The sequence below is a fragment of the Dysidea avara genome, chromosome 9 (genome assembly GCF_963678975.1).
Source record: "Dysidea avara chromosome 9, odDysAvar1.4, whole genome shotgun sequence".
Taxonomy (NCBI): Eukaryota; Metazoa; Porifera; class Demospongiae; order Dictyoceratida; family Dysideidae; genus Dysidea; species Dysidea avara.
Window position 1 is genome coordinate 22,891,371 of NC_089280.1, and position 13,509 is coordinate 22,904,879.

Consider the following 13,509-nt stretch of genomic DNA (forward strand, 5'->3'; position numbering starts at 1 on the left):
GTTTGTAGCTGATCTCTCTACAGAATGGTTTCTTTGTCACTGAACTCTCTACAAGGTGACTTGCTTCTGGCTGATCTCTCTACAAAATGACCTCCTCTAGCTAATCTCTCTACAGGTTGATTTGTTTGTAGCCGAACTCTCTACAGGGTGATTTGCTTGTAACTGAATTCCCTATATTGTGTCTAGTTTCTAGCTGATCTATCTACAGGGTGATTTGTTTTTAGCTGATCTCTCTACAGGTTGATTTGTTTGTAGCCGAACTCTCTACAGGGTGATTTGCTTGTAACTGAATTCCCTATATTGTGTCTAGTTTCTAGCTCATCTATCTACAGGGTGATTTATTTGTAGCTGAACTTTCTACAGGGTGATTTATTTCTATCTGATCTCTCTACAGGATGGTTTCTTTGTCACTGAACTCTCTACAAGGTGATTTGTTTCTAGCTGATCTCCCTACAAGGTGACTTCCTCGAGCTGATCTCTCTACAGGTTGATTTGTTTGTAGATGAACTATCTACAGGGTGATTTGTTTGCAGTTAAACTCTCTACAGGGTGGTTTGTTTGTAGCTGAACTCTCTACAGGATGGTTTCTTTGTTACTGAACTCTCTACAAGGCAACTTTTTTCTAGCTGATCTCTCTACAAGGTGACTTCCTCTAACTGATCTCTTTATAGGGTGACTTGTATCTAGCTGAACTATCTACAGGATAATCTGTTTGTTGCTGAAATCTCTACAGGGTGACTTGTTTCTAGCTGATCTCTCTATAGGGTAGCTTATTTCTAGCTTAACTCTCTACAGGGTGATCTGTTCATAGTTGAACTCTCTACAGGTTTATTTGTTTGTAGCTGAAATCTCTTGTTTCAAACTGATCTCACTGTAGGGTAACTTGTTTGTAGCTGAACTCTCTACAGGATGGTTTCTTTGTAGCTGATCTCTCTACAGGGTGACTTGTTTCTAGCTGATCTCTCTACAGAGTGACTTGTTTCTAGCTGATTCCTGGATGACTTGTTTCTAGCTGATCTCTCTACACGGTGACTTGTTTCTAGTAACTCTCTATAGGGTTATCTGTTTGTAATTGAACCCTCTACAGGATGGTTTCTTTGCAGCTGATCTCTCCACAGGGTGACTTGTTTCTAGCTGATCTCTCTACAGGGTGACTTGTTTCTAGCTGATCTCTCTACAGGATGACTTGTTTCTAGCTGATCTCTCTACACGGTGACTTGATTCTAGTTGAACTCTCTATAGGGTTTTCTGTTTGCAATTGAACTCTCTACAGGATGGTTTCTTTGTAGCTGATCTCTCTACAGGGTGACTTGTTTCTAGCTAATCTCTCTACAGGGTGACTTGTTTCTAGCTGATCTCTCTACACGGTGACTTGTTTCTAGCTGAACTCTCTGTAGAGTTATCTGTTTGTAATTGAACTCTCTACAGGATGGTTTCTTTGTAGCTGCTCTCTCTACAGGGTGACTTGTTTCTAGCTGATCTCTCTACAGGGTGAACTTGTTTCTGGCTGAACTCTCTACAGATGATTTGTTTGCAGCTGAACTCTCTACATGGTGGTTTCTTTGTAGCTGAACTCTCTACAAGGTGATTTCTTCTAGCTGATCTCTCTACAGGGTGATCTGTAACTGAACTTTCTACAGGGTGATTTGTTTGCAGCTGAACTCTTTATATGATGGTTTCTTTGTATGTACAAGGTAACTTCTTCTAGCTGATCTCTCTATAGGGTGACTTGTTTGTAGCTGAACTATCTGCAGGGTGATTTGTTTGTAGTTGAACTCTCTACAAGGTGATCCTTCTAGCTGATCTCGCTACAGGATGACTTTTTCTAGCTGAACTCTCTACAGGGTGATCTGTTCATAGCTGCACTCTCTACAGGGTGATATGTTTGCAGCTGAACTCTCTACATGGTGGTTTCTTTGTAACTAAACTCTCTATAAGGTGATGTCTTGTAGCTGATCTCTCTACTGGATGACTAATTGTTTCTAGCTGATCTCAATATAGAGTTATAACTTTCTCTATAGAGTTATAACATGTTTGTATAGCTGAACTCTTTACAGAGTGGTTTTTTGATTGGTTGCTGAACTCTCCAGCTACACGGTGACTTGTTTGTACTACAGAATGACTTGTTTGTAGCTGAACTCTCTACAGAGTAGTGTTGTGAACTGGTATGGAAAAACCGGTTATTAACCGGTATTGTCTAGGTCAAGCCAATTATTCGCTAAGAAGCCTTTTAACCGGTTTTGCCCACCCACTTGGTAAACCATAAATTACCCCTGCTGACAAGTGTTAACATCACAACATAACCTCAAAGCATGTGTAAATATGTGCTTGTAATAGCTGTTATTGTAAGGCAGGATGTTGATGGTCACTTTGGTACCACCCTAAGGCTTCCAAAAGGCATGTTTAGTGCCATAATGTCTGCTAATTTACAATCAGACAATAATCGGTCAATATCCAATTATTCACCTTCCAATAACCGGTTTTAGTAAACTCTGCAGGTTCACAGCACTACTACAGAGTGAGTTACTTGTAGCTGAACATTGCTTAAAGTGACTTGCTTGTAGCTGATCTAGATGAACTCTCTACTGGGTAGCTTTTTTTGTAGCTGAACCCTTTACGCAGTGATTTGTCTATAGCTGAATTCTCTACAGAGTGACTTGTTGTAGCTGAACTCTCTACAAGGTGACTTGTTTATCGCTGAATTCTCTTCAGTGTGACTTATAATGTTCTGAATCTCTACAGCAACATATTTGTAGCTGAATTCTCTACAGGGTGACTTGCTTGTAGCTGAATTGTCTATAAGATTAACTGTATGTAGCTGAACTCCCTACAGAATAACTTGCAATTTAATATAATTCTATAATGGAGTAAGTTATAAACGTAGCTGAATGCTTTATTAGGGTGACTGTTCTATTAGAGTATCTCGATCTCGCATATGCTACACGTAGTTGGCTTTGGAATCATAACTCAGTGGTTTGTACTCCGATTCTTCTGTACTACTGCATGGACTTTCTATGATAATTATTCCAGCTACATACCGATTTTCATCTCACTACTCTAAGCGGTTTGCCTGGTAGGCGTGAAAACTATTAGTTTTTTATTCATAAAAATTGATCGCGTAATTGTGACACAGGTTGGGTTTTGTGTTATATCTCGATGGCCTTTAACTGGATTCGTTTCAAACCACAAAAAGGCACTCCTACGATAGTTACTCCATCTACATAGTAATTTTCAGCTCATTCCTTCAAGCGGTTTACCCTGTGGGCGTGACAGACCTTCGACCTTATTTTACGCAAATAATCGGTCATAACTCCGTAAATGTTCATCGGATTCCTACCAAACTTGGTACTGAGATTTGCCTTAATGAGCCCTTTAAGTGTGCCAAACTTCAGCCCGATTGGAGCACGCATTTGTGTTTTATTTCGGATTTTGCAAAGTGTGCGAAAAGAAGTAGAAGAAAAAAAAACGAAGAAAAAAAACCCAAACTTTGGCCGCTCGTATCTCGGAAATTGCTGGAGCGATTTTCTTCAAATTTGGAATGTGGACTCCCCTACCTAGCCGGCACTTCTGTAGCAACTTTGGTTTCAATCAGATGAGGAATCACGGAGCTACAAAGGTGTGAAAATCGCGTTTACTTTCTTCCTGTAAATATACTCACGGCGTGGCGCGTCGGCTTCTTGGGCCGCACGACACACTACCGTGTTTTGATTTACAACTGAACTATTTAGTTACAGTTACATATTACCCATATAATAAAGTAACTATAATAATATTACATATTATATTACTTTGTGTCCATGCACAGCCTTAAGCTGTCACGTGTGAAACTACCACCTTATCACGTGACATGATTGCATCGTTGGACAATGTGCAAATCTTGGTTATAAGTAAGAAGCTGGTGAATAAGCTACATTCAGTAGGCTTCATGACTTCGTTGTGGCTAGGCGTTACTCAGTGGATTACTAACGAGATTAGTAACTTTGTTACTTAAAGTAATAATATTAGACTCATTACAGTAACCATATTACTTAGGTAACCCCTTACATTTGTAAGTAAAGTAACTTGAGTTATATTACCCGTTTTTATAGCGTATTTTGTTATATTACTTAGTTACCACAAAAGTAATAGCATTACGTAATGTGCTACATAAGTAACACGTTGCCTACTATGCACACAATAATAATAATTATATGTAAAATCCTTTAAAATGCTGAAAACAAAAGACATGCACTTGCAAATACTACTGTAGCATTGGTACTTGCTTCACAGTGCAATTAACATTTGTCATACTGTGAATGTTACGTGCTAAGGCCTATGTGCAGAACCATCTTTACATTAACTAAGCAATGGGAGCCAATCGGTGCCATTCATGTATAGGTGATGTCACTTTTAAAGAACATGAGCTGTGTGTAGCTAAGCTAAACCTTGTATTATCCCACATGTTTACCACAAACTATAAATGTAGTGTTAGTAGTAACTGTCATACAGGCTATACATGTAATGGCACCATTTCAGATTCTACATGACATTTGACTTACTGACTACAAAAGAAATGAATTTGTACAGTATACACTGCCCCACAGCACTGGTACCTGTCCTATGGTGCAGGAGTTTTACATGTTATACATTCAAGTAAGGAGATAGATTGTTGTGAGCAATACCTGTGCATTCCTTACATGCCATTAGTAAATTCTGTATACTTCATGATATCTTATTCTTATTAAAGCTTTATAGTGGCCAGTACGATGGTCTGACAGCAACACCTGCATCCTTTGGATTGTACCTAACTGACAAACTGGTACTTGAGACTTCACAATTACTTAACTTCTATGTAGCTAACAATAAAGTAAAACAAAAAATGGGCCAAAGTACTGAAGCAATTCATGTTAGCCCACATGTATATTTAAAACAACACTCATCACCTCAACACCTTTCTTAGTCAAGTACAAGCTGTACTGATTGCAAGTACAAAACACTTGAAATATAAAAACAAAGTTGAAACAGATAAGCAGGTACCCGTGAGAGAATAATGGTATGGCATAATGAACAGTAAAGAACACATTACATGTACCAGAAAAAAGTGTAACCAAAAAATGTAATGTAACAAAAACAGGTTGTTGAAGCAACAACAAAAATTGTAGCCAAAAAGGTTGGAAGCAAAATAAAAAACAAAGTTTTCATCAATAAGGTCAGGTAAAAACAAAGAAAAAAACACAATGTTTTCACAGGGATTTGATCAGGAGACTGAACACTTGCAATAACTGAAAATGTAATGTAACTGAAAAGGTTGTTGAAGCAACAAAAAAATTGTAGCCAAAAAAAAGTTGTTATCAAAAAGGTCAGGTAAAAAGAAGGTAAGATAATCGTTGGATGCCATGGAATGCATGACATACAAACAGACGGACAGCTTTTTAACTTTATGTATATATATATATGTGACCGGATTTGCGAAAAGGTACCTTTTCCACACATTTTACATGCCAGCAAACAAAATGATGTAACACTTGACTCCTTACACTGATTAACTTGCGTTTAGTTTCAAAATGCAGCCAGATACTTTATCTGCACTCATGGAAAAGTTTAAGCAATTATATGCAATGATAAAAAAGTTATGAAGTTTCAAAGTTCAAAAAATGGGTCAAATTTTACGTGTGAAAAAGGTACCTTTTCGCAAATTCGGTCACATATATAGATGAGGCAAATCACAGTGGGAACCAGTTAATCTGGCTGGGCTTTGAGCTAGATCTTGAGATTGGAAAACTGCAGCTGGCTATCCCAGAAACAAAATTAACTGATACTTGTGAGCTGTTGCAGTCACTAGTGGAGAGGCTATTTGTACCTGCCAGAGTTTGACAAGTGTAACAGACAAAATAATTTCAATATCATTGGCTTAGGCTCAGTGGCCCATCTGATGACACGTAGCCTGTGTGGGGTCTTGATCTCCAGACAATCATGATGTGCCTGACTTCAGCTGTCCACTGAGGCCAAAAATGAGTTACAGTTCTGGCTATTTCAAATCAGCCAGTTCAATTAGCTATTTTCCCCCATGTTCCACTGTATACCCACCATATCCTGTATCACTAGCACCAGAGTATACAACTCTGACGACACAAGGCTTGGCCAAAGGTCCTGTCCATGAGCAATGGACTGAGGAAGAGGCCCGTCAAAGCTCAACCTAGCAAAGCTCAAAGCAGTTAGACTGGTGCTGGAATCATTTGGCCACCAGTAGCAAAATGCAAGGGTGTGGTGGTTCACTAACAACCAGAATGTAGTAATTCTGACCCTCACAGAAGTATCAAAAATACCAAAGGCATCTTGTTGCAGTAATGACTTTTTACTTCAATTCAAAACTATTCTCTGCCTGGAGCCTGAATGGATCCCTAGGAAACACAATGAGGTTGCAGATTACATTAGCAGGATAGTGGATTACGACAACTGGATGCTAAATCTGGTGGTACTCTGGGAACTAGAGTCTGTGTGGGGTCCACACACAATTAATAGGTTCGCCAACTGGTGTAATAACTGAATTGGTGTAAACCCCACGTTGGTGTAAACCCCACGTTTTAATTCCCATTACTGGTGCCCAGGTGTGGAAGCCATCGATGCCTTTACATGTGACTGGGGCTGTGACAACAATTGGTGTGGGGCTGTGACAACAATTGATGTTGCCCTCCTTTATTCTTAATACCTCGCATGCTCAAGCATGCCAAATTAATCAAGGCCATGACTACCTTGATTATACCCAAGTGGGTCTCAGCCCCCTTTGGCCATTGTTGTTTCCCAATGGGACCCACTGTGCAAGTGTTGTTAAGGAAATTTGGGAGCTTCCCAGGGTGGAAGCACTGTTTGTCCTGGGCAGGTCCGGTGCCAGTTTATTTAAGGACATACCAAGTACTCCAGTTTTTGCTTTGCATATAAATTTCAATTGAGTACCAGTAGACGTAGTTAGGTGACCTAACTTACTAAAATGTGTATGTGTGTGTGTGACTTTAGGGTGGTAATAGTCTGGAAGTTGGGTAGGTATGCCCTAGGGTTTGGGGACTGTTATATGTACAACCTGAGGATGTCACAGTCCAGTCGACTGGTATACGTATATGACCTAAGGAGGGTCATAGTCTGGAACAATGGGGTATGCCAAAAAGGGTAATAGCAGCTAGCCCGAGGGTTGGTAAGGTTATTTATTCATATTTTTGGCACTTGGTATATATAGGCTGAGTATGTCGAGTGCTAGTAAGACATGCTTTATGTTTTCCTCCTATAGACATATTTTCACAAGGAAAGTGGGCAGCACTAAGTGGTTGCCAGGACCCAGAGCTCCAGGAGCTGGCAAGAAGGCTGCCAAGCACAGTCCTGCATAACCGTACAAACTCAATGGTGAAAAAATACCTGGCAGCTTTTACGAGGTGGAAATCCTGGGCTCAATGTCATCGAATGTCTGTGTTACCAGCAACTGATTGTCAGGTGGCACTCTACCTGCAGTACACAGGTGACACAGTGGGTTCAAAAGCTTCAACGGAAGAGGCATGCAATGCCCTGGCCTGGGTGCATCCAGTGGTGGGATTATCCTCACCAGTGGTATCACCTATTGTAAAAGCTACTCTGGAAGGCTTGCAGAGATTCACATTAGACCCTGTGACATTTTTGTTAGGGAGGATGCAATTGTGATCAAGCTGCCCTGGAGTAAGACAGATAAGTTTAGAATGGGAGATTAAGTGATTATTGCCAGAAGTGGTGAGGCAACATGTCCAGTTACTAAGCTAGAGGAATATGTGTTAAGAACTGGAATGTCATGCATGGGTATCTGTTTCATGCAATATGCCATTTCAAGGCAGGTGAAAAGCTGCGCAAGTCTGGCAGCATCAGTTATAGCAGTTTGAGGGAACAGTTCAAAAAGAATCTGGGATGCTTGGGATACAAGCATGTTGAATTTGGCTTGCAGTCTACGGGCTGGTGGGGCAACAAAGGCAGCAAATATTGGAGTGCCTGACAAGCTCTTCAAACGTCATGGCAGATGGGCGTTGAAGAATGCTAAAAATGGCTACATAGATGATTCTGTAAACACAAGCCGTCCATCACCAGGCAGCTGGGTCTATAATGTAAAGGTTTGTGTTACATTGCTTTCTTTGTGACCTTAGTGACAATTGATTATTATAATAGCCCATGTTTGGTGGTGGCACAACCCATTGGAATTGTTGTGTGGGTGGTAAGGGTAGTAATAGTGTGGTGAGAGAGGTGTATTTTCTGTTGGTTGAATGTAATGAATTAGACAGAAAATAAGCTCCAACATGAATACCATTGGGGGGTCATGTGAGCCTCACTCAAGTGACAGTAGATTTAAATGGGTTGGTAATGTGTAATAAGTTATTCTACGTCATGTGTTTGTGCAAGTGGGTTACTCACCCATCCCACCCTGTGAGGTCGTTTAAGTTTATTTTTTCTTGACCATTTGTGTAGGTAGTTGCTGGCAGTGCAGCAGCAGGCAGTTGTGGATATTTGATTTTTTACGCATACATGAGTGTAGCATGTTTTAGGTTAAAAAAAGCCTACCAAGTTTTTTCCAGTGGGCTGCCTGGGGCTGGGCAGTTCCAAATCTTTTATATGGCATTATTATTATTATTTGTGCTAAGCCCCCACTTGGTTTTGTATACATGCAACTAGTGATTGATTGTGTATTTGGTATAATGTGTAGTGTTTTGACAATTGATTATTATAGTAGCCCATGTTTGGTGGCGGCACAACTCATTGGTATTGTTGTGTGGGTGGTAAGGGTAGTAATAGTGTGGTGAGGGAGGCAGTGCTAGCTGCTAGAGCCTGATGCTTGCAATTCGGACAGAGCAAAATATATTATTACCATCACCTGGTTTACCTGTCAGAAGATCACTACAAGTTAGCCATTTTGTGACATATGTAATAAAACACAACGCCATGAACACATTTTATGGGATGGAAAGTTAACACTTGTAAAGCTTGGCATACTGTTCCTTTAACAACTTCATGTCTGTGTATGTTGTGTGTGTGTGTGTGTGTGTGTGTGTGTGTGTGTGTGTGTGTGTGTGTGTGTGTGTGTGTGTGTGTGTGTGTGTGTGTGTGTGTGTGTGTGTGTGAGTGAGGGGATCCAAAACTTTGAAAAATCCTGTATGAGATTTCAAATCTTTGCGATTTGACAAGATTTCATGATATTCAGAACAGTATCATCATGTGATACGTAATGCACAGAATCAGTGTTGTAAGTGGGTCGGTACCGTTGACCTGGTTGACCCACTGACCCGAATAGTAATCTGGATGGGACCTGGATCTGACCCACATGTGACCCGGTTCAATTGAAATAGAGGCATGCTTCAAGAGCTAGATTAAAAGTACACAAGTTAGCCCTGTATTTTTTAAACATAGAAAGGATTGTCTGCAAGAAGTGAGTTGCTATATATTATCAAGTCCAGGTAAGTCTACATGCAGTTACAGCAATTAAGAATTTCCAGAAGTTAGTTACCTACACTAGCAACATGGATCCCGTGATGCCATGCATGCTGACAGAGAACAGCTGATACAATTCTGATAAGTGGGCGTGGCTCTACACATCCCACACAGACAGCAAAGCATATCCCTGAATAGTGGGTGTGGCTTTGTTGAGTGTTTACAACTGCATTTCCACCAATACAATCAAGCTTGTTAACTTATAGTCACTCATTCGGGTCAGACCCAGATATTCAGTGAAGTGGATAAGACCCACTTGATCCAACAAAATGTGGCCCAAATAATCCGGCCCACTTACAATGCTGCACGGAATCCTTCTTCTAGTTTAGATTTTCGTCACTACAAACTTCACAAGAGTTGTGGATCTCTTGTGAGGATGCTGGACATAGCATATGTGATGCTGAAAATACATGGAACTTTACAATTTTCAGTGATTTCAATTTTCAAAATCAGAGATTTCAACAAGATTGCAAAGAGGGTTGACGAGATTTTAAGGTAGTTGCGGACCTCTCGATGTGTGTAGTGTGCGGGTGTTTGTGAGGTGTGAAACAATTGTCATATAAATACACACATACAAACAACTTGTGTATACCATATATACAGTGTTGGGCAAGATACTTTTTAAAAGTAACTAGTACATATTACTTGCAACTGAACTATTTAGTTACAGTTACATATTACCCTTAAAATAAAGTAACTATAATATTATATTACTTTGTGTCCACAGCCCTAAGCTGTCACGTGTGAAACTACCACCTTATCACGTGACATGATTGCGTTGTTTGACAATGTGCAAATCTTGGTTATAAGTAAGAAGCTGGTGAATACGCTTCTCTCTCAATAATCTATGGCCTCATTCAGTAGGCTTCATTACCTCATTCTGGTTAGGCGTTACTCAGTGAATTACTAACGAGATTAGTAACTTCATTACTTGTAGTAATAATATTACGTAATATTAGATTCGTTACAGTAACTATATTATTTAGGTAACGCGTTACATTTGTAAGTCAAGTAACTTGAGTTATACTATATGAATAAAAATTGGAAATTTTAAAATGGGAATAGGGATCACTGAAAAAAGCCACAAAACAAGAAGGGATCGCTGGGGTGGTAAGGTAAACCACAAATCCCTATTTTGACTCTCTGTCATAAATTTTTAGTTACATGCTCTGTCATTTTGAAGTGAGTCAAAATAGGGATTTGTGGTTTACATTACCACCCCAGTGATCCCTTCTTGTTTTGTGGCTTTTTTCAGCGATCCCCATTCCCATTTTAAAATTTCCAATTTTTTATTCATCTAGTTTGTGTACTTTTTATTAATCCACTAATGGATTATGAAGAAGACTGTTGTGAATAGTGTAATTTTGCATTCTGCATAGTAACACCATCAACATTTCAGTACACACATGAAACTGATCAAATTGCAATGTTCATACAGACTGAGAGTCTCCTAATATGAGCTACAATTTACATTACTGGTGCCTTTAATAGCTGTCAAATTCAGTACAAGGATTGTTGTTATACACTTGACTGCATTATACATCAGGGTAAACTCCCTTCAGACTGGAAGAGGGCATGTGTAACACCAGTATACAAGAAAGGCCCGTGTACTAATCCATCGAACTATAGACCTATATCATTGAATAGTATTTGCTGCAAGTTGTTGGAAAATATCATAACCTCAGCAATATCTTCTCACACTACTGACTGCAATATCATGTGTACAAATTGATAATGAAGACTGTGGTGAATAGTGTAATTTTGTATTCTGCACAGTAACGCCGTCAACGTTTGAGTACAAACATGAAACTGATCAAATTGTAATGTGCATACAGACTGAGAGTCTCTTAATATGAGCTATAATTTACATTACTGGTGCCTTTAATAGCTGTCAAGCTCAGTGCAAGGATTGTTGTTATACACTTGACTGCATTATTAGAGTATTTACATGACTGCTCTATTAGAGTATTTAATCTGGATAACCCGCCCATGTACAATAATCACGGAGCGAAAGAAGCCACCTTGCAACAAAGTCATCAGCCCAGATTAAGCTTCCTGGGCTATACTGAGTTTAATAAAGACAGATTCTATTAGCCACAAGCAGCGCACATCAAAAAACCTAACTTTGGGCGTGCTCTTGTATGACTTCTCAAGCGTAATGGCAATTTGGCAAGAAGAAACGGCCCGGTTTGGGCTGTTTCCATCCGGAAACAAAATCAAAAATAGGTCATGGACACGTACAATGATCCATTCAGCAAGCCTTACTACTTTTTATCCCAGGATTCTCCTTGTAAACTTCGCTATGCCTGTGAAAGAATAATATTATGAATAATAATAAAGATGAATAAAAAATTGGAAATTTTAAAATGGGAATAGGGATCGCTGAAAAAAGCCACGAAACAAGAAGGGATTGCTGGGGTGGTAATGTAAACCACAAATCCCTATTTTGACTCGGTCATAAATCTTTAGTTATATGCTCTGTCATTTTGAAGTGAGTCAAAATAGGGATTTGTGGTTTACATTACCACCGACAGAGAGTCAAAATAGGGATTTGTGGTTTACATTACCACCCCAGCGATCCCTTCTTGTTTCGTGGCTTTATCCCTATTCCTATTTTAAAATTTCCAATTTTTTATTCATCTAGTTTGTGTACTTTTTATTAATCCACTAATGGATTATGAAGAAGACTGTTGTGAATAGTGTAATTTTGCATTCTGCATAGTAACACCGTCAACATTTCAGTACACACATGAAACTGATCAAATTGCAGTGTGCATACAGACTGAGACCTAATCTGAGCTACAATTCACATTACTGGTGCCTTTAATAGCTGTGCAAGAATTGTAGTTATACACTTGACTGCATTATTAGAGTATTTACATGACTGCTCTATTAGAGTATTTAATCTGGATAACCCGCCCACGTACAATAATCATGGAGCGGAAAAAACCACCTTGCAACAAAGTCATCAGCCCAGATTAATCTTCCTGGCCTATACTGAATCTAATAAAGACATATTCTATTAGCCACAAGCAGCGCACACCAAAAAACTTAACTTTGAGTGCGATCTTGTATGGCTTCTTGAGCGTAATGGCATTTTGGCAAGAAGAAACGGCCCGGTTTGGGCTGTTTCCATCCGAAAACGAAATCAAAAATAGGTCATGGACATGAAGAAGGACTCAGTAAGCATGGCTATATAGTTTTTAGCACGAAAAAGTGGATAACTTTTGCTGTACATGAGTGAAACAAAATAATATTATGAATAATAATAATAATATGAACAAAACGGCAAATTTCACCAAATACACATACTGCTTCCTTTTCACTTGATACTTACTAGTGGACCAATACTCATTGCAAATAACCACCAGAGGGTGGTTTTGAGTTGGAGGATGCTTTTCAAGGTGGTTTTTAGGTGTGCGTTCTATTAGGATTTTTGCAAAAAACATGGGCGATCCCTATTATGAACCCACTATCGTGGTTCATGATATGAACAAACGGGCATATTTCAGTTTTGTCTGAAATACACATACTGTTTCCTTTTCACTTGATACTTACTACTGGACCTATACTCATTGCAAAGAACCACCAGAGGGTGGTTTTGAGTTGAAGGATGCTTTTCAAGGTGGTTTTTAGGTGTGCGTTCTATAAGGATTTTTGCAAAAAACATGGGCGATCCCTATTATGAACCCACTATCGTGGTTCATGATTACCTGTTTTTATAGCGTATTTCGTTATATTACTTAGTTACCAGAAAAGTAATAATATTACGTAACGCGTTACTCCCAACACTGCATATATAGTATGTATGGAAGAGCGGTTATTTCAAACATACTAATAGACTCTTTCCAAAAATACGTCACTGCTTAGCAACACCTTTCCGACATTTGATTGGGGCCACTATCAATAATCACGATTGCACTACATAGAAATACAGTGGTGAAAACAGCTCGAGCAGAGTAGTATTGTTAAAGGACAGGCCATAGAAGTCTTCCAGGTTGCAAATTAGTGTTCTGGTTATGCACCTATCAATGTAAT